We start from the raw sequence: 21396 nt of genomic DNA, 5'->3' as shown, positions 1-21396 counted from the left end.
AGGGCAATTATTGTCTGCTGCATTTGAGTTTATATAGTTGCTTAATTTTAATTTGATAACCCGCATTTATTATGCATTTTACGGCCATATATAAATCACATACCGCAAAGCACTAAAAATACAAATAATAAAAAAAATGAAACACAACGCCAAAAAGGAAAATGAAAACGAAAACAAACGCGATGCGTGGCGTGGCGTGGCGTCACAAAACTCTTTTTGTCACATCAGCTAACGAGAGAGAGCGCAAAAAGAGAGAGAGAGAGAGAGAGAGAGAATACAAGCAAAATGAGAGCGCTGCGCTCTCTTGCAAGCTGCGCAGAGTGGAGCGTATAACAGTTTACTGTGGAGCCGAGACACGAACACGAAATGACGACAGCATCGACGCGACGCGTCGCATCGCATCGCATCGCCCGGCTCGCATACGATTTTCGCCAGCTGAAAGTCGTCGGAGCGTTGCGGCCAAGCAGTCTCAAAGCGTACGCCGTTAGCGACAGACACAGCGGGCCTCCCCAACGAAATTAACGCAGTGTGTGTGTATGTGTGTGTGTCGAACACGTCGGGAGTTGGCGTCGTGCGTTGGCGCTTCTACTTCTATTCTACTCTACTAAATGCAAAGCGAATGCAGTTAACGTTAAACGATACAACGATACAATTGTGCACCATAAAATAAAGTTTTAAAGTCAAAGCGGCCACTAGGTCAGAAAACGGAGCTACTACAAATACAAACAAAAGTGTAGAAAGAGTGCTAGCAAAGTTGCGGCTGCCGCATGTTGCATATTTCTCTTCATCGTCGTCGCTTTTTCGTTTGCCGTCGTCGTGTGTGTGCGTGAAACTTCCGTTCCGGTCGCATTTAACACGTGAAATCCATTGCCGCAAATTGAGCTAACAACAGCCGCAACGCAACGCAAAGCGAGGCGAGGCGAGGCGAGGCGAGAGGAGGCGAGGCGACGCGACGTGGAGGCGTCTCCAACTCCACAACGACGACAAGATGGAACATGTGTAAATGCTAACGAGCGAGAGACGCAAGCGAAATTTGATTGATTTTGATTGACATGGCACTCAGCGAGCGCCACCCAGAAAGCAGTCAAGTGAAGTAGCACCGGAAAAATTCCGCGGAAAACCGAAAACAGAAATATATATCAACATTTTTTTGTAAGCAATCGCAAAGTACTCAAAATACTTGCAATTAACAATCGAAGGGAAAATCTTTTCTACAATATATCAGAAACAAATGAGAAACGAAAGCAATATCAAGAAATATATGCTCGTAAAATTGCAATAATAAAACATAAAAGGAAAGCAAAAAAACGTTGAGCTAAGCAACTTTTCTTGAATTTCATTCTTATTTTCCTCATTGCTGCTGTCGCTCAGTTTTTCATTGCCAAACATCATCCAGAGTTCAGAGTCTGTTTTTCCTCTTCTTCTTCGTGTGTGCGTCTTTCTGTCTGTGTATTTGTGCGCGTGTGTTAGTGTCTGTGTGTGTGTGTGCGTTGGTGCCATATAAAAAAGGATAAAATATATTCCACACGCATTGATTTTTTTCCATGCTCAAATGTGGCATCAACAAAGTGGATCAACAACAACAACAGCAACAACAACAAGAGAACGCGAAAACCACATCGAATAAAAGTTGAACGCATCGCAGAAACTTTTTTGCACATTTGGACATTGGAATCTCTTCTCTCGCCATCTCTGTCGCTCCTCTGGGTATGTTATTTCTAATTTCTATTAGTCCTCGATGTGTGCTGTTTGCACACATAACATAAAACTTAATAATATTGCTGTCAGAGTAGTTTGAACCAAACTGTTATTCAAACTTTTTCCTTTTTATGCTCTGCGCAACCTTTTCTCGATAATAATGTTTGAAGTTTTGACCCTCGGCAATATCTGGCTGTATTACGATTCGATTCTATTGATTCTGTGTTGTTGCCCTTTTGCCATTTGGCTTATTTAATTACAGCGAGTGCTCAATTTTTAGAGCTTATTGAAGAGCACATTTCAATTGAACTCACTCTCTAGTGCACTTTATAATGTTTGAAATGTTTCAAATAAAGAAGATAAAAACACACATAAAGGAGGATTTTGTTGGATATGAATTTGTCAACAGAAACTAGTAATAAGCTGCTGTTGAAAATAACAAAAATATAAACTTATGTTCGGAGCATCAAATAAAAACCAGTAAGAAATCTACAGTTAAGTGTGCCTGACTGTGAGATACTCGCTACACATTTTGAATAAAATCAGAAAAGTGAGGTATTAATTTTAAAAGAAACCGAGTTATTATACAACAAAAATACTAAAAATAAACAAACGGTTATATTTGGTATAAGACTACTTTCAAAATATAAAGAAAATAAATGTAGAATATAAATGTAGAGTTTATTCTATTTTTCAGCTGAGAAATTAAATGCTAAATTATGGAAGTCTAACATAAAAAATGTAGATTTCATTGAACTCTTAAATTAAATGTTCAATATTACGAAACTTTTAAATAATCAAAATAATTCAATATTAACTTTTGTTTGTTGTTTATATTGAATCAACACTCAATATATTATATCAGTGTCGTATTCTCTTTAAAAAATACAAATTCTGACAAAGTAGCCTCAAATTTCATTGCAAATCTCACTATATAAATATAATCCCTTTTGACAACAATATCAAAATATTACTTAAATCTTCACTTACCTTTTTTATATGCCAATTTGCTGTTCCATTCTGATATCCTTTTTCGTTTAACTTGAGCCTTACGCAAATACCACTGAAAATATAATGTAAACATTACTTTTATTAGTTGATGTTTATGTGGAATAAATATATATTCAGAGACTTAAGATGAAATAATTCTTGCTAAGCAATAAATAAAGTTTTTATTGCTACTAAATATAAATTGGTTTAGTTTTGTTTATGGCAGTTAGTTTTGTATAAGCAAAAGACGATAAATAAAGTACCATAATCTAGACTGTATTTAATGCTATTGATTGCCAAGGCATGATCTAAAAGCTTTGGTATTTAATTCAGTGTAAACTCGGTTTGTGCACATTAAATTTGATGCTTGATTATTGCAGGCCATGTTTGTTTTGGCCTTGGTCCAGGCGTTTATCTCTAATTGGTAGTCTAATCAAAAGTTCGTTAGACAAATATTTTGCAACTACCTCAGCATAGAGTTGAAATTATATGCTCTATCTCTGGAAATTAGTGTCAGTTTTCTCTCTCTCTCTCTCGCTCTGACTCCATTTCGTTCTCGTTCTCAGTTCGTGTGCCGCAATTAAAAGCAAACAAACCCTACTCATACAAAATTTAATTAACAACAAGCCAAACACACAAACCTGCTGCAAAAACTTGTGGAGTTTTAAATGTGTTTTTCGTTCAACGTTTTTTTTTTTGTGTTGCGGCTGGCGTTCAATTTAAAAGTGGAGCACCCAAGAATCAACCACAACAAAAGCGGGCCAAAAGGATGCGGTCCTCTCAAGTGGAGTCCCTTCTTGAACCCCGTTACCCGTAACCGGTGTAAATGCTGAGTGGGTAAATGGTTAACGGTAACTGGCGCACCTGCAAATATTTGGCAGGCCACAGCAAAACTTCCCCCCTCCCCCCGAAAAAGTGTGTGGGGGGAAAACGCTGAACTCTCTGACAACTGTGGCAGCCACTGAAAACTGTGCGAAACTTATAGCGCTTTATAATAAGAAGAAAAGCGCCGGTGAAAAGTTTCCCGGGGCAATGGCTTTTCAGCCATTGCGTTGGCGTGCAAATGAGAAAATTCATTATTTAACATTAATTAAGGCTTATTATGCTCATTATCAACACACACACACACACACAGAGATCGAAAGTAAGAGAGACTGAGAGTAAGAGTAAGGTTGTCAAACACACACACACAGACATATGGCAAACCGCATTAAATGTCAAAAAGTGAGAGGACATCCACATAGTAGTTGCTTAGTGGGTGGATAACTATCGCCGGAAACTCACACCTGCCAGAGAGAGAGAGAGAGAGAGAGAAGAAAGAAGGAAGAGCACAAAACATGTTCATAATTCAGGATTGAGCATTGAGGAAGGCAAACAGGAAGTGTGCGAGTAATAGCAACAACAACAACAACAACATCAACGAGAGCTGAGAGCAGCAGCTGAGCGGAGAAAGCATGCTGTTTAAATTATTCAGTAAATTGTTAAGTAAATAACATGAGAGGCGCACGTTAAAAAGGCAAAAGCAACAACAACAGCAATAATACAGCCAAAAATGGCGCCTCGTCCTGCTGTCTATGGGGTTAGAGTAGAAATTTCACTTTTTATATATGAAACAAGTACGAAAGGTATAGTCAAGTGTGCTCGACTTTAAGATACCCCTTATCCATTTTCAATCAAAGCAAAGCAGTGCTGTCTTTTACTAAAAATATATTGAAGAAATACTGCATTATACCTTATTTGGTTTATCGATATACTATTACTTTTAAATAGTGTGATATTATTATAAAAATACTACAAAAATACTGAATTATATTAAAGACTATATTTGGTATATCGATATATTATTATGATCTATTGCGTTCTTTTAATATTATGTTATAGAGAAAGCAAACAGAAAGTGTGCTAGTAAATAGTCGAGAAAAAATACCAATTTATACCAAAGACAATATTTGGTACATCGATACTATTACGTTCGAAATATACCAAGATCTGACCTTGTATTTTGCTATTTAAAATTAAGATTGAGGTAAAGAATGATCAAGAAAATATGTTTTTTGAGATAGAAGTTGCTTCCTTCTGCCTGTTATATAAATTTCCTTTCGGCACAAAGTTTTCATACCCTTCTACCCTTTGGATAGGGGGTATAAAAACACACACACTCACACACACAACTGTGTTGATAATGATGATGATGGGGCGGACACCGGTGATAATGATGGCGATAATGACGTTTGTGTTGAGGTGGCTGCGAATGTTGCTGTTGATGTTGATGATCATGTTGATGATGCTGATGACACGCCATTCACGGTTCAGTAGCAAATGTATCTCATACAATAAAATAAACACACTCCACACACAGTATGTGTGTGTGTGTGTTGGAGAGGCCCCCAAGGTGTGTCAAGGTTGTTGTGAGTGGCAACCGAGCCACTGAAAGCTGATGATGTGCGTGGCAGCAGCAACAGCAGCAGTTGAAGCAGCAGTTGAGGCAGCAACGGAAACTCTGCAATGTGTGTTTGCCAAAGATGTTGAAATACCACACGAAAACTATGCCGGAAACGGAAGCTCAGCTTTGCTCTGAGCTCAGAGTAACTGACTCTCTCCCACACTTTCTCTTTGTCTCTTTCTCCCCTTAACTCGCAGTATGGTTAACCAACTGAGGAATAACAAAACATTTTGCAATTCACAACTGTAGTTAGCAGCTGGCTTAGCAGCAACGTTCATTTCATTTCAGTTGTGGTTCAGTTTGAAGCACTCTTCCTTATATTTCTTCAACAAGCATTTAATTAAGGGAATTTCGGATGAAGAATGGAATGGCTAGAAGTGAAACAGTTACACAACTTAGTAAAATAACTATTTTCTATGAATTTATAGTTGATAGTTTGACAACTATAAATCTATTTTCCTTTTTGTTTTATCAACTGTTTTATTAAAAATTATTATTTTTTAAGAATCAGACGCCGATCATAACCCTAAAAATATTTTAGCATATCAACATGTTAATCTTCAATATGAAAAAGTCAAATGAATACCAATGTTTTTCAATATATATAGAATTGAAAGAATATAAAATCGAATAATTTCATGAGATAAAAATTAAGTAGTCGTAATCTGAACTAAATGAAAGAACAGTAATAAATCCGTAACTTTACCTTATAGACTTTATATGATTGCAAGTCCACAAATAAATTAATATAAAATTTGTAATAAAGACAGTACCACAATCAGTAACTTTATAATAAGACTACTCTTAAAAGTGCATAAGATCTAAGAATTAGATTTCTTTCTGTACAACATTTCCTTATTTTCAATAACCTTTTTTCTGACAAATTTTTTGAACTTTGCAATATATGCATTTTAGAACTTAGCTTTCCATATTTTCTAAAGTTCACCTCTTACAAGTTCAAGCTTTGTTCAATAATTTATGCTGCATTGAAATGTCTCTAGCTTATGTCAAATAATATTTTTAATATTTTGTTTTTAGAATTCAGCTTCCATATTTGAACTCTAATGTACACACGAAAAGTCAAATGCACCATTTACCTTTACAACTTCAATCTTTGTTCAATAGTTAATGCTGCATAGAAATGTTTCTAGCTCATATCAAATAATATATGTAATATTTGCTGTTTAGAATTCAGTTTCCATATTTTCCATATTTCAACTCTAATGTACGAAAAGTCAAAGTCACCTTTTACTCAAACTCAACCTTTGCCTCTAGCTTATATCAAATTTGTGGCAATTGTCGTGGAACACACAATTGCAAGGGTCAGCAAATCAAAGTTGTTATAATGTGAGATAAAAGTCTGTCAACGTGCGAGTGCGAGTTGAATCAGTGTTTCGACTGCATTGGAAAGTAGATTAGATGTGCCATATATACATATAGTATACTATGGCCAATCACGTAGCACACACAGAAATAGCAGCTCCTCCTGGGCATCATCATGCTTGGCGCACTCTCGGAAATGACATGCAGAGTAAACAACGATTGCCAGGACCACTTGCTGTGTATGTGTATGTGTGTGTGTGTGTTGGGTGTTTGGGGTGTGCACACCCTTTTGGATACGGTCTAATTTTATGGTCGAGACAGTTTCGTTGCCCTCCACTGTTGCTGCTGCTGCTGCTGCCAAGTGTTGAGGGCCATAATTTATGCGGGCTTTGAGTAGAAATGCTTGCATAAACTACGTATACTATGCAAAAATATGCTATGGACACCGGCGGCAGTGGAAAGCAGGCAGACAGGCAACGCAACGCAACGTCTGTGCTAAACAGGCAACAAGAGGGGTGGTAAAAGGGGGTAAGTGGCAAGTCGAGGCACATGTGTGCGTGCTTCTGTTTGGCAGTGCCCAAAAGGCAGACACAACTTGCCCGGGCACATTAACCAAAATTGATTTTCGATTTTTTTTTCTTCTTTCAACTTGAAGAAGAGCTGAAGAAAAGGAGAGAGAACTACTTGCTGCTTGTGGCGCCACACTGGGTGCTGGGTTAATATTCTAAAATATCAAGGAAGCAACATTGGAAAATAAAGCAATTTGTTTTGCGCATTTTGGAGCTGCCCAAAGTTTGATTAGTTTGTTTTGCATGTGTGTTTGATGTGGAGGATAATGTTATTAATGTTTTTCTATAAGCTTGTTGGCTTATCGAAGCCAAGCGGCCAATCGCTGCTGTCAATGGTGATTCTATTTTCAGTCAAAGTTACTGCTTGCCACAAACTTTCGAGTTGGCCATAATCGTGTGTAGGTGTGTGTGTGTAAGTAAAGTACATGCTCAAAAAGCTGGTAATGGAAGCAAAAGCAGGCTGCTTTTGGCCTTTGCATTTGAAATGTGCAAAAGTGAACGAGCAAAAAAGCTGAACGCTGGGTCAACAGATTGAGGGCGTCTGCTGACCGCGCTTAATAAGTCAAAAGTGGGACGAAAGTGCACGGGGCTTAACCTTGGCCAAAAGCACAACGCATCGCTTGGCAAATTGTGGAATTGTGAAATGTGAAATGGCAAAAGTGCGCCGATAATTACACGCGTTTTAGCCTCGTTAACATTGTGGCCAGCACACAGATTGGACAGCTTTAAACGCACACTTAATTGCCAACTATTAATACTTTTCGCTCGCAATTTCGACTTTCCAATAAATTAAAACACATTTCACAGCTACAAAAGTATGCAAATTAAATGCAGAAAAATGCCGAGAAAAAAATGAACACAACTTCGCCATAAAGGTCATTAAATTTTAAATTGAACTGTTGCAGTCTGAGTTTAATTCAATTGTTTCCTTAAACCAATTGGATAACTTTGACATATTTTCATCACAATTATGGATCACATATTATTAACGAATAAATGTAGTTAACATTTTAAATGGCACACAAAATGGTGGTAAATGTGGTGCGCAATTTGAATAAGCATTAAGCTGAATAAAATTCATAAATTATATAATTTTTTTTTGCAATTTTGAGTAGTTTTGAAAGTGAAACTTGTTTATGCAATTATACGATAACGTTTAATTTTATTGATTAATATTAGCAACGAATTTTATAATACATATTTTTTGTAGGGATATTATTCTTTTTGTAATTTATATAACCATGAATTAATTTTCTCTTTCTTTTTTGAAGCCAGAATCACATACACACAATAATAACTATGATCATTACGATTCCTGAAAATTTGGTATTTATATTATTTGACGATATATTTATATGGTATATTTTAAAATGAATACCGCACTGTTTTGTCTGTATTCAAAATGGGCAATTTTATTGTCTTTTGAATAATAGAATTTATTTCAAGTTTATTGCATTTTTATTGTTAGTTATAATTGCATTGATATTTACGGTTTTTGTCAGATGGAATAAATGTTATATTTTTGGTATTTTTTTTTTTAAAGTATATTATTATTATTATATTAATATTTATTTGTTATTCTACGTGATGTGTTATCATTGAATAAATTCTTTGTATTTTTATTATAAAGTATATTATTAATATTATATTAATATTTATTTGTTATTCTCCGTGATGTGTTAATCACTTCCTTCAAACAATATTAAGCTGCTGGCTTGTTAAACTTTGCTTTGCATCCATTTTTCATTAGTAAAGCATAAAGTAAGCGAAGAAATGAACATGCTCCCAATGGGCCCAATCAATGCAATGCGTGGCCCACCAACATCCTTCTTTTGGCCAGCCTCAAGCTGACCATGACGAAAATAAATGGCCGTGCAAAATGCCAAACAAATCAGTCGCAATTACGCGCTGTGCTGAGTGCCAAAGCAGAGGTAGTAAAAGGGGGCCAAGGGCAAAGATCGTCGTTGGTTCGTTGGTTGGTTGGTTCATCGAACAAATGTAAAACATTAAATAATTTCATTTGCTGGCAAATTCGTAATGCGGCGATGGCGTCGGCACCAGGCTCAATCAGAAAGTTAAGCAAACAAATTGCAAAATGAAAACACAACAACAGCAAAAAGCTGAATTCGCTTTTTCTTTTGTTTTCAAAAACAATTTTTTGGTTTTTGTTTCCCCGTGTTGTTGGACAACAATGAGCGAGTAAAGTGAAAAAGCGAAAGCGAATAGCTTAAGGAGGAAGAACTGTATAGAGAGCACACGCAAAATATATATTTGTATTTGTATTTGTATACAAGGGCTTATGCCATTTTGAGGCGAAGGCGAAAGCAATTTCCGTTCGTTAAACCTACATTTCGAAATTAAATTTCTTACACTTGAAAAGTTCGCGCGCTGCCTTCAATATTGCCAGGCGTTTTTCATTTGCCTCTGCGCAATTATGCTGCTGTGGCAAGTACCCCTCCCTTTCCCCTCCTCCCTCCTCCCTCTCCCATCAAAACACATCCTCATTCCACAGATTGTGGCCAGAGAGTGAGTTGTAAGGGCGCGCCTTTAAAAACTTTCCAAAGCAAGTCCGACAAAAAATCATTAAAAAATATGTACAAGCTGCAAAATATACATGAAAATATTATGTAAACAAATGCAGAGGGGGATGCCTTCCCTCCCCATGATCCTACTCCCCCTAGCCACTCATTACGAGCTTCGACGACGCGTTGAAAAACCGAAGGGAACAAAGCAAAGAGAGAGAGCGAGGAAAAGTTCGACGTTGTTTACCATCGCGGTCGCTGCGCTGCGGTTGCCTCTTCGCAATTTTTTTACTTTTCTCTTTTTGGGGGCATTTTTTTTTGAGAAGCGTGCAAAGGGAAAGGGAGCGGACAAGTTGACGAAAAATTGCTGAGTATTAAATATCTATTGAGTAGAGAATATTGTGGCATAAATTTGAAGCACGCTGGGTAAAATGTTGCTTGTTTTTCATTACACAAATTTTTTGAATAGCTCGCAGCTTAATTGAGGTATTATTTGTGTCATCGATTGTTTTTTTTCTGTTCAAGTTGTTTGACCAGATACTTTTACAATCTACAATCTGGCTTTCCATTTTCCCTACTCTCCACACATACGCATTCGCACAATCTTACCCAATTTATATAATCTGCTTAATTTGTGCGAAACAAAAGGCGCAGAGTGAGACAAAAACGAAAAAAGGAAATGTGGATTGTTACCTCGGCTTGGGAAGGGCCAAGAGATAAGCTTGGTCAACAAAAAAAAAGTACCCAAAGTAATGCGAGACAAAAATTAGAATAAAAAGGATACAAAAAAAACCATGAGACCCTCAATAAAATCTTTTTTATGTGGAGAACGCACAAAATATCTACACACAAAATATATACGTATTTTATTTACATGCTCTTGGCGAGGTTACGCGCATTGTTGGACCCCAGGATGTTGTGTTTTCTCTGCTGGCAATAAAATTGATATAATGTGAATGCAATTTGCCGGAACTCAGATATTTCAAATTTAAAACTTGACACAGACTCTCTCTCTCTCTCTCTCGACGGGCTGTCGAACCACAAGACTTGGCGGGGATTAACTTGTGCTGTTTCGCTTTCAAAAAGGACCTTCTAATATTTCACACACACACGCACACACACACACACACACACACACTCATACACATGAGAGATGTCCTGTTCGTTGACTCCTGTCCGACGCGCTTCACTTCAAAATTTTAGTTGCCCACGCGTCTGGCATACTACGATGCCATTAAATAGAATATTTAATTTTATTGTTGTCGCCGTGTCCTTGCCAAATACGTCACGCAAAGGGTCAGCATCGAGGCTTGAGTGCCTAAAAAGCCTGCGAGCCTTTAGGAGCCTCAAAGCTTGCGAGAGCCTCAGCGAAGCGGCATATTTCGAGGCTTAGCTTCAAATTTAAATTCCGAAAGCATCCCGAGGACATATTTGCATATTGTTCATTTTACTCGCCAAAAAAAACAAAATTTAAGCAATACGACAAATTCTCTTCATTTATTTTGGCATCCCGAGCACCCTGTAAAAATTATGTGTACACTAAAAGGTATTTTAATATGCAGCAGACGGAAGTTTACTTATTAAATATGAATTTTAATTTTAATTACACTTATGATGAAGAGACTTTTGCATTCGAAAACTTGTTAAAATGTTTACACAATTCAATGTAAATTTACTTGAGACTTGTAAAATTACTTAAAGAATATATAAAAAGCGGTTTTATTTTAATAGAATCTCATTTACATTTACAAAACAAACATCTTCAATTCGAAAAATACTAAAATCTTTAATTAAAATAAATGCGAAACTTTTTTACACAATTTTAATAAAATGTATTGAAAAGGCTTTCGTAATTTAAATGCCTCCTAATACATTTAAGATATAGGAAAATAAATAATATAAATTAAAGCAAAATAAATCAACTAAAAAGCACTGCAGTTATATTTATTAAATTAACTTTCCGCTGTCGAAAAATAAAGCCGTTTTTAAAGTATAAGCTTCATTTAAGTAATATTTATTAAACAGAATAGCAGAATAGTAAATTTGAAAAATGTTAATAGAAACTTAAGCAGAAATAACCTAACTATAAAAAGCATCTTAATTATATTTATTAAATAAACTTTCTGCATTAGAAAACTTTGCAACAAGTTTGAAGAATTTGTTACAGTTAATATATATTAATTAATGTAGAAATTAAATAATTATAATAAGCAATTCATTTGCATTTATATAATGAACTTACTATATTTCGAATCTACGTAACATGATTTATATATCTCGCTAAACCCAAGTTGTTTTAATTTAAAGTCGACAAGGTAGCTCGCTAGTCGACTCTACGCAGTCATTTGTTCCACTGAAGCAGAGAAAATGAAATAAAAACCAAAAAGTTATAAACAATTCTAATGAAACCCTTTTCTTCCTGTTTTGCATTTTACAGAAAAAACAGCAGCCGCATCGCATAAGAGAGAGACGACGACTGTTGATTAAACCGATAAAGGTATGTGTATGGGAAAACTGAACAAATATGCAAATGCACAACCAGCAGATACCCATTAAATTATAAATTATTTGCTGGAGAATGCCTGAAGGCATCTATTTTTTTGGATACCTACAAAATCAGAAATCTGTTGTCCATATTATTAAGGGGCCAAAAGGTAGAACGAAGCGCATTTGTTTTGCTGTTTTATGCAAATAGCATTAAATATGCAAATCAAGGAGTAACGTGGCAGCTTTGAAGTAACTTTTAATTTTTTTGCCTCTTGTCTGTTTTTTACCTTTATTTTTGACATAAATGGTTGTCGCTCTGTTTGGTTTTTAAACGTGTTCATATCCGTATCCTGCCCAGCAGTCGTCGGTAACTGTTCTTTGTATTTGTCCATTCAATTTATTTATTTATGAATATTATGCATAAGAGTGGACAGAGAGAGAGAAAGAGAGAACGATAGCAATTCGTCAAAAATATAGTAGTCAGCCATATTTCATTGAGAGATTTAAAAATAATATTTATGTACAAACGGAATTTCGATTTTGGTTTATTAACTGAAAGCGTTGACCATGTAAAAAGGTGCACTGACAAATGGTCCAGATGGGCAATAAAAACCCAATTTGATTTATGTCCAGCCTTAACATTTCTGCCATGTTAACGCCGCCATTGTGGCCGCTATCAAAACGGTAGCCAAACACACACACAGACACAGACACACACTCTCGAGTTTTTTTTTGTCAACGCGCTTGACAAGTGCCAGGAAAAAGAGCAAAGCATGGGCTGGGCAGGAATCCCAGTTCTCAGGTGCGTGCCGCTCAGCAGGTGCTTAAATTGCTGCCCGCATTTCGTTGTCCTGTTGTCCTTGCGACAGGACACTCAACGCAATAACAGAGCAACTTGAAATGATTTGCGGCCAAATTGCTTCACTCAACTAAAGTCAGCAGCGAAAGCACACTCACCGAAAATGTGCAATTAAATTGTGCAACACATTATATCAGTTTGTCATTAATTAAATAACAATTAATTAAATGACAATTCATTAACTATGCAATTGACAATTACCACAACTTGGCAACTTCAGTTTATCATAATCAAATTAATTTGTCAACTCTCTCTCTCTCTCTATTCAACTTTCTTTGCGACGTCAAGGTTACAACAGCTATATAAAAAGTCTAAAAAAGTATATAAAGTACATGCACACACACTCATTCACGCATAATATGTAAATAAATAGAAACATTGTAATTTATTTTTAATGCATTAAAACTCAAGATCTTAACTTTGTCGCAGGCTGGGGCCAAAAAATTAATTATCGTTGGCAAACAGCAAAGGCAACAAAAGCGGTAAGGAAATTTTATGATGGAAGCCAACGAATTAGCGATACTCTAAAAAATTTGCGAACACTTAAAATAAATTATTTTTGATGAGAGAGTCTAAGGAATAGGGTTGATGAATATCTATTTCATATATTTAGTTGTAATCTCTAAAAAGAATAAAATATTTTCTAGTTCATATTTAAACCAATTGAATTTTTGGGATGCATTTATACTAACTTAAATGTATTTCACAAAATACTAATTCTACTTTTTCTAATACTAATCTTTAGTATTGTTTAAATACATTTTTTGGTACTTAATTCATAGTTAAATATGAGAAGATTATGGATACGTTTTTTCAATGATATTTTACAAAATTCTTATTCTACTTTTTCTACTTCGAAACTACAAAAAGAAAATAAAAAATAAATTAATATAAGCTATATATTTTTGAACTCTTCAAATGTATTTTACAAAGTGTTAATTTACCCATTCCAATACTATTTTTAAGTATTTTTTGAGTATATCTCATCTACAAAATGAAGCTGGAGTGTAGCTAAGAGTTGCCACACATTCTGTCTCGCTGTGAAATAAAACCACACTCTCTTTCTCTCTCTATCTCGTTAGCAAATTGATTAGATCCTGTGGCAAAAAAGGGTATCAAAAAGGGGGAAGGAAAATCATTGCAAGTTTGCCTTTAGACGCGTATTTTTGTATGTAAGCCGCCTGCTTAGAGCCTCGCGTATTTCATTACAGGCGACAGCACTTGAGCGTTGTTAAGCTAAAAGTAAATTGCTTATTAAAAAGCAGCCTCAGCGTTTACACACGCACACATAGACAAACACATTGACATCGAGCCAGAGCCATGGATAGATAGACACATGGACGAGCAAATGTTAAGCGAGCGAAGCAAGGGAGTCGAAGGGGGGGAAGTAAATGGTGTATATGTGGTGTGAGCCACTCATTTTCACTTCAAGTGGCAGCAAAAGCGAAAATTAAGTGAGTAGATGCCGCAGACAACACATGAGATGGAGATGGAGACGAAGCTCGCTTCAGTTAGAGGTAATGACAAAGCGCCAGACTGTAACAGGAGTAGCTAAAGAAGAATCGAGGAGGAGGACGAGGAGGAGTTGGAACTCGTAGAACTGTGGCTGGCAGCTCAGTTGGAACACGCTAAGGTCCTTGAAGCAATCGACTTAATGCTCAGCCTGTTGTGTATTTAGTTTGCATTTACATTACACATCCCCCCACTTACACTCTCACACACACACATTCCCTACTCTCTCACACACACACGCACATGTGCAGAGAGGAGGGAGCTGGCGCAAGGACATCTGCACACATGACTGCCGCCTGGCGCTTGGGAGCTCATAGCTTGCTTGCTTCGCAACTGTGGAGGGACGCACATTTAATTTTCTACACATTGTGCCATGTCCTGATAGATTAACTGCGTATCGGCTGCATATATGTACATATATTTGTATGTGTGTATGTGTGTGTGCCGAAATAAGTTGTGTCCTTGTCACACTTACACATTTGACATGTGCTGGCTGATTGGATGACTTCGAGACACACACAGCTCAAAAGTCAAGGTAGCGACCAGACACTGGAACTGCCAAGAAGGGCAGTTGAAGGGGGAGTTGAAGGGGAGCTGCTGACACACGGTTCAATGAATTTTCGTCAACGTGATTCGCATTAGAATGTGTATTCAAATGAGCACATAATTTGTTTGTTTGTCTGTATGTGTGTGTGTGTGTGTGTGTGTACAGTTAGACTTTCTTTCTATGCTAGATATGCATAAATATCGGCTGAACGTTGAGCTCTCGCTCTGGCTCTCACTCTCTTCTCGCATTTTATGAGTTCAATTATGGCATATTGGGGTGTGTGTGTGTGTGTGCAAGGGGGCGTGTCGTCAAGTGTGCGAGTGTGTGTGTGTTCGTACGGCTTTGATATAAATTTCAAACAAATTGCAAATAAATTGGAGTTGTCTTGCCGTCGCCATTGTCAACCCTCCGCTGCTGATGCTGCTTCTTCTGCTGTTGCTTGTTGGTTGGCGTCTCTCTAGTGTGTCCCACAAGTTATTTAAAATATGCAAATATCTTGTAGCTCATAGTCGACACGCTCCTCCCCCTTCACACAGACAGACAGACTGAGAGGAACACAAGCTGAACACCCTCGGCATTTATTGCTTTTCGCCAGTTTAAAGAGCATTTATATCGTTTGCGGCAACTCCTATCGACATTTTCCCTCGACATTTAATTTGCTTAAGTTCACTAAGCCGTTGCCGCTGTGCCGCAAAAACCAATCTGTATTTATTTTAATTAAATATAAATCATGTATGTATAAATCCATATGCGTGAGTCCATAAGCGTCTCCTGTTTGATCGATTGCTGTCCGGGCATTTTACTTTTTTTTTTTGCGTCTGTGGTCTCTGGACAAGTCAAACTGAATTGATTTAATGTGAAATGCAATTCGTTACTTATTTTATTCACATTTTCATGTTGATGGACAGCCGCCATCAGACGTGCCCTGCTTTTATTGCATTCATTCAGCTGATGTCAGTCGGAAACAATATATAAATATATATATAGTATATAAATTGATTCGAGTGTGTTTATGAATGCATCGTAGTGTTTGCTTTTGGATATATTTGATAAAAATTAATAAATAAATGCTGCTGCAATTCAATGCATAAATTTAAGTGCCACAATTAGTAAGCAATTCAACAATACAAAACAAAAAAGCAAGTAAGGAAGCTACAGTTGAGTGTGCTCGACTGAGAGATACCCGTTACTCATTTTAAATAAAAGGAAAAACAATGCAGTATTAGTCTTAAAGTATTCCACTTTATATACTGAAGAAATACACCGAATATACCTTAAATATACCAGATTCGGTATATGGATATACTATTACATTAAAAATATACCATAGAGCGAATATACCAGATTGTCAACCATACAACTAAGTTTCGAATGCACCCTAAATATAATATTGTACAACTTGAATTACATTCAAATTTGTGAAAATGCAAAACAATATTTTGCATATTTATTGCAGTATTTTCTTTCTCTCAACCATCAATATATTCTGCACTGTATTTAATTTAAATAACAGAAACGCAGTAGAGAATTTTTACCTGCTGCCACAAAACTTTCGTTTTACAACTAAATCGAAATCGGTATCGAGAAATCGGCAAAAAGGAAAAAACGGGGAATTGCAATTCTATTTTGAATACACAAAGCAAACCGCGAAAATGAAATAAAATAAATCAAATAATCGAGTGAGCTCTTTTCTAATGAAAAAGCACAACTTCAAATAGACAGAGCAAAAAAAAAAACAAAATAAATAAATAAATAAAAAGGATTTTCGTTGGATCAAAAAACACGCAGAAAATATTTGTGGCACAGCTGTGAAATGTTCATTTTGATGTAAAGGTTTCGCTTGCTGCTGCTCTTTAAAGTGAAGCTCAACCGAGAGGATAAACGGGGCAAAAAGAGGCGTGGTTGGGGCATAACTTTTGTATAATGATGGCTGATTTTCGGGCCATGCTGCTTTATATAAACACTCAACAAAAGGCGAAAATAAATAAGAGCACAGCTTTAGCATTCACTCAATTGCAAGAATGGGAACCATCATCATCCATCCAGTTAGGCTCCCTCCTCCTTATCCCTCTCCCCACTCTCTGCTCACTCTGAAGTCTGTTTTATTTTCGCGCATTTGCTGTTTATATAAAACAATAATAATAAATTTTGTGGCAATTTGGAAGACGACGGCGTTGCTCCGTTGCCGTTGCCGTTGCCTTTGAGTCCTTTGTTGCCTTTTGTCGAGGCTGCTTTGACTTTGACTATTCTCCGACCGCGCCAAGACGTATAGCCCCCTAAGCCCTATCGCCCCTATCTTCCCGCTCGTTCGCTTAGTTTCAGGACACCCCTGAGGGGCGCAAAAAAGACGCCCTCAATTTCGTTTAGCCAGCGGCTTCAGTTGCGTATTGTAAACTTTCGACATTTTCTGTTTGTGTTTTGTGTCGAAAAGTTTTTGCTCTTTTGCATTGAATTTATTTGTTTGTTTTTGCCAGCCTCAAGCGAATTATTTGCCACGACCGCGGGAGGGAGGTAGTTGAGGGGGAACTGGTTGCCAGGCTGCGGTAATTATGCAACCATCAAAATTGCTAGATTTTTGATTTGCCTGCAGACAGTCTTTATTAAATTTTGCAATACAAAAGTGTTGTACACACGTTTACTCATCAGCATGATACGCATGTTTTCTCTATCTCCCCTCCCTTGCTCCCCTGCCACCCTTCTTCCTGGCAAACATTCCCCTACCATCTAAGACTTCCTTTTGCCATTGATAGGCGGCATTCAAGACGATTGAGATTGAGGCGAAAAAAGATGCTGAGGCAAACGAAAGGAAACTGCCGCTACTTTGTATGCCAACAGCACACATACATATGTCTGTATGTGTGTGTGTGTGTGTGTGTGTGTGTATTTATCTCTCTCCGTGTATGTGTGTGTATGTGTAAATGTGTGGCAAAGTGACGATAAAACATTTGCTCCGATTGCTTAAGTATGCCATAGCAAGCAAGCCAAACAGCTTTCAGCTTTATACCCTGGCACACAAAAGGGTACTCGCTTTCCATGGTAATGTTTCTATCAGCCAGAGCAATAAGCAAATAGAATTTACTTTATTTGCCCAACAAGCAGCCATGCTTTGAATTATACTATTCTGTGGAGTTTTCCATTTAAACACGCTGCGAGTGACAAGAATGTTGAAATATTCCAATAGTACTAGCTAAGAGGGGAACAATACAAATTTAAGTTTCTACTCGACAAAGAAATATTTCATCAAAAGTATTTAAATGAAATTAATGTTAATTTCGAACATTTGATCAATTGTTGTTATGGCAAAGTCAAAGAGAAGAATATATATATATGTAACAAGACTTTACAGCATTGACTTAAAGGTATATAATTTAAATTGAAAGGTCAATCAAGATTTATGCGCAAGATTTTCAGAAGTAGGTAAACTATGTATATAATGAAAATCTTTATCTTACCTAGACATATTGCTAATATTTAATATGCAGAACACTATGATGAGTGAATGTTTACTGAAAAGAAAAATAAAATACATAAATTAGAAAAATTGAAATCCCAAAAATACTATACAAAAAGATACATATATAAAAATACCTTAAAAAAATTAAAATAAATAATACATATTAGAAAATTTAGAAGAATTGACAACTCATAAATTCCTAATTTAATCTTAGAAAAAAAGATTAATATGTAATCTGATAACTTCGAACTTCATTATATACAAAATTTAAAATTATTTTTCCTTCTTTTGATGCTACGAGAAATGAATACTGTTTTTAAATACCCATTGATATCTTTTGCTATCTACTGCCATTAAGCAAATCGACAAAGAGCATATCAATTTCGACCTCGGCCCGATCTGGTTTATTTACTTGCTTGGGATTTCATTGATTTTGTGCTCTGGCGTTTTGTCAGTCGATACGTGTGCTTCTTTTTTCAATGCGCCCGAAAAGATGCTGCACAAATACACTGACAGCTACACACACAAGGACACACAGATACATACAGCTACACATACACTTAAAGTTAATGACTTGCCGTTAGTTGGAGGAGGTCGCCGCTTAGCCAAAAATCGAAGCAAGCTGCTCTCGGTGTTGTTAATTTAAGTAAAAAAGCATTTTAGCTGATGTGTTTATTTGCCACGCCCAGCACATACACACACACACACACAGACAGCTGTGAACTGTTATCCTGGGTCGCCATATTAGTGATAATTTAGTTGGTCTCTTGGTTGTGCTCTAGTAGCACATATATTTCTTAGTACAGCTAGAGAGCAATGGCTTCATACGGAATACTCGACAACACACACAAATACACACATATGTGCGCGCACACACACACATACACACAACTAAACTGTGTGTGTTTTCGTACATAACTGGGCTCATTTTTGGCATTTTGCCAGTGCGCCACGTTGGCGTCCATTAATGTGAAAATGAGTTGAGATGCCGAGGCAAATGTGTTGCCAGATACATACTATACAAAAGCATATATACATACTATATTTTTCCATTATGAAACGCTTGAATGAGCATTTATGTTCATGTATCTGTGTGTGCGTAACTATGTTTTTCTCTATCTCTGTCTTTATCGAATGTCTGCTTTAACGCTTAAACTGTTCCCAAATGTAAATTTTCGTACTTTTTTAACGCCATTTTGGCAGGCGTCAAAAGGCTTCACAATATTGTTATTCAAAGTGGCTTAAATTGATTTGAGAGGCTTTTAGAGTTATGTATATTGCAAATGCATTCAAATATTGATTACTTTGACATTTTTCTGGCTCGAATCTACAATAATATTGGCGTGATTTTGCACTGTTCAAAAATGTATAAATAATGAATGAACACATGCATGCCCCGGCAATTGGACACCATATTTTCAGTTATAAATTATGAAAGCAAAAGAAAAAAAACAAAACAAAAATGAAAACACTACTAGGCTGCGAGAAATGCCATAAATAAAACATGGCCAAAACGTACACATTTTCAGTTAGCTGCTAATGCCAAAAATTGAAAGCCAATGGCCTGGCAAATAATGTATAGCTGTCGTAGTATGTATGTGTGTGTGTGTGTGTGTGTGGCAATTATGCAAATGTGTGTTAGCAATTGGTAGACATGTAAATACAGCCTGACAAATAAAACATTTTCTATGCAAGGCAACATTTTTTTTTGCTAAAACAAAGGCATTACAACTTGAAATAATGGAAAAAATGCTAGCAAAAAAAGAAAGAGCAGAATTTGGCGACATAAATTATGCCAAAGCATGCGCCGGCACAATGAACAAACAGGCGCATATCCTTGGTGACCTACAAATGACTCTGGCAAACATTTTGCACATTTTCCATAGCATACTTTTCTGGGCGCGCCTCATGCAAATTGCTGGCCATTAATTAGCGGCACGCGGTCGCTGCACAATGTTGTTGTTGTTTACCAGTAATGCTATTTAAAGTCACTTTAAGAATTCACAGCACAAAAGCGTTAAAATTGTTAATAATGAATTAAATAAATGTGTGAATTACATGCATGTCATGTTTGTCTCTCGCTGTTGACCAAGTGTTGTATTTATATTTCATATGCAAGGTCGTGGACACTGTGGTTTTATTGTTTTACTATATACATATATGCAGTTTTCTCTCTTAACTCGCAATGTCTGGCATTGACAGTGTTCTGTTTAAACACAATTTGACAGGCTTTCGGCTTTTTTTATTTGCTTTCATTTCGATGGCTAAGCTGATCAACTATTTTAAATGATAATTGGCTTAGACTATTTGCTTGTCTCCTTAGCTAAGCCTTTACTCTCAACAAAATCTAATTGGATTTGTTGGCTATCAACATAAAATGACATTAAAATAAATTTATTTGACATTTATAAATGTCATTTAAAATACCAATAATGAATATGAAATTTGCAACTAATGCTTTAATACAACAAAAAAAGAGTAAATTCGTTTATTATGCAAGCCTTTGTCTGAATAACAATTTGTGTATAATTACTTAACCCCAACTTCGAAACTCATTAATCTGCAATTAAGCAGTATTTGCTGGTGAAGTAATCGCCCTCTTCTACTATATTCTATATACTTTATTATATTAAGTGCTGCGCGCGTTTAATCGATTCAAACTCAAACTCCCCGATAATGATTAGCGTAATGTGTGCGCACTTTGCAGATGCTCGAAACGAAAGATGAAAGCGTAAATTATTTTACTTCCACACAGCGTTTTTTTGTCGCTGCTCCCTCCTCCTCCTTCTCATCATTTTGTACATTAAATTACCCCACAGCTGAGGCCTAGTCGAAGCTAAAAGGAAAATCCAGAGAGCTGTTCATGTTCCAGTTGTTGCCCCTGCCTCCTGTCATGAGGCTGACATTTAATCAAGGTACAGCGTAAAGGTAAACAAACGGAAATAAGCGCAACTTCCTGTTGCTGTCGCTGCTGTTTTTGTGTTGCCATCGT

The 21396-nt window shown here is 36.5% G+C and overlaps 1 protein-coding gene across 2 annotated transcripts in view; it reads left to right on the top strand.

The window, feature by feature from the left end:
* Positions 1–463: 463 nt before the first annotated feature.
* Positions 464–21396, top strand: part of LOC133840982 (uncharacterized) — a 52222-nt gene continuing 31289 nt past the window's right edge. The window contains exons 1-2 of one of the 2 annotated variants that reach the window (XM_062273213.1): positions 464–1707; positions 11983–12042. The gene's annotated coding sequence lies outside the window, so the exon portion shown is untranslated. The remainder of the gene's footprint in view (positions 1708–11982; positions 12043–21396) is intronic. The other variant, XM_062273220.1, reaches the window with a different exon arrangement.

The sequence above is a fragment of the Drosophila sulfurigaster genome, chromosome 2L, assembly GCF_023558435.1.
Source record: "Drosophila sulfurigaster albostrigata strain 15112-1811.04 chromosome 2L, ASM2355843v2, whole genome shotgun sequence".
Classification (NCBI taxonomy): domain Eukaryota; kingdom Metazoa; phylum Arthropoda; class Insecta; order Diptera; family Drosophilidae; genus Drosophila; species Drosophila sulfurigaster.
Note: the sequence above shows the minus strand (reverse complement) of the source record. Positions and strands in the feature narration are given on the sequence as shown.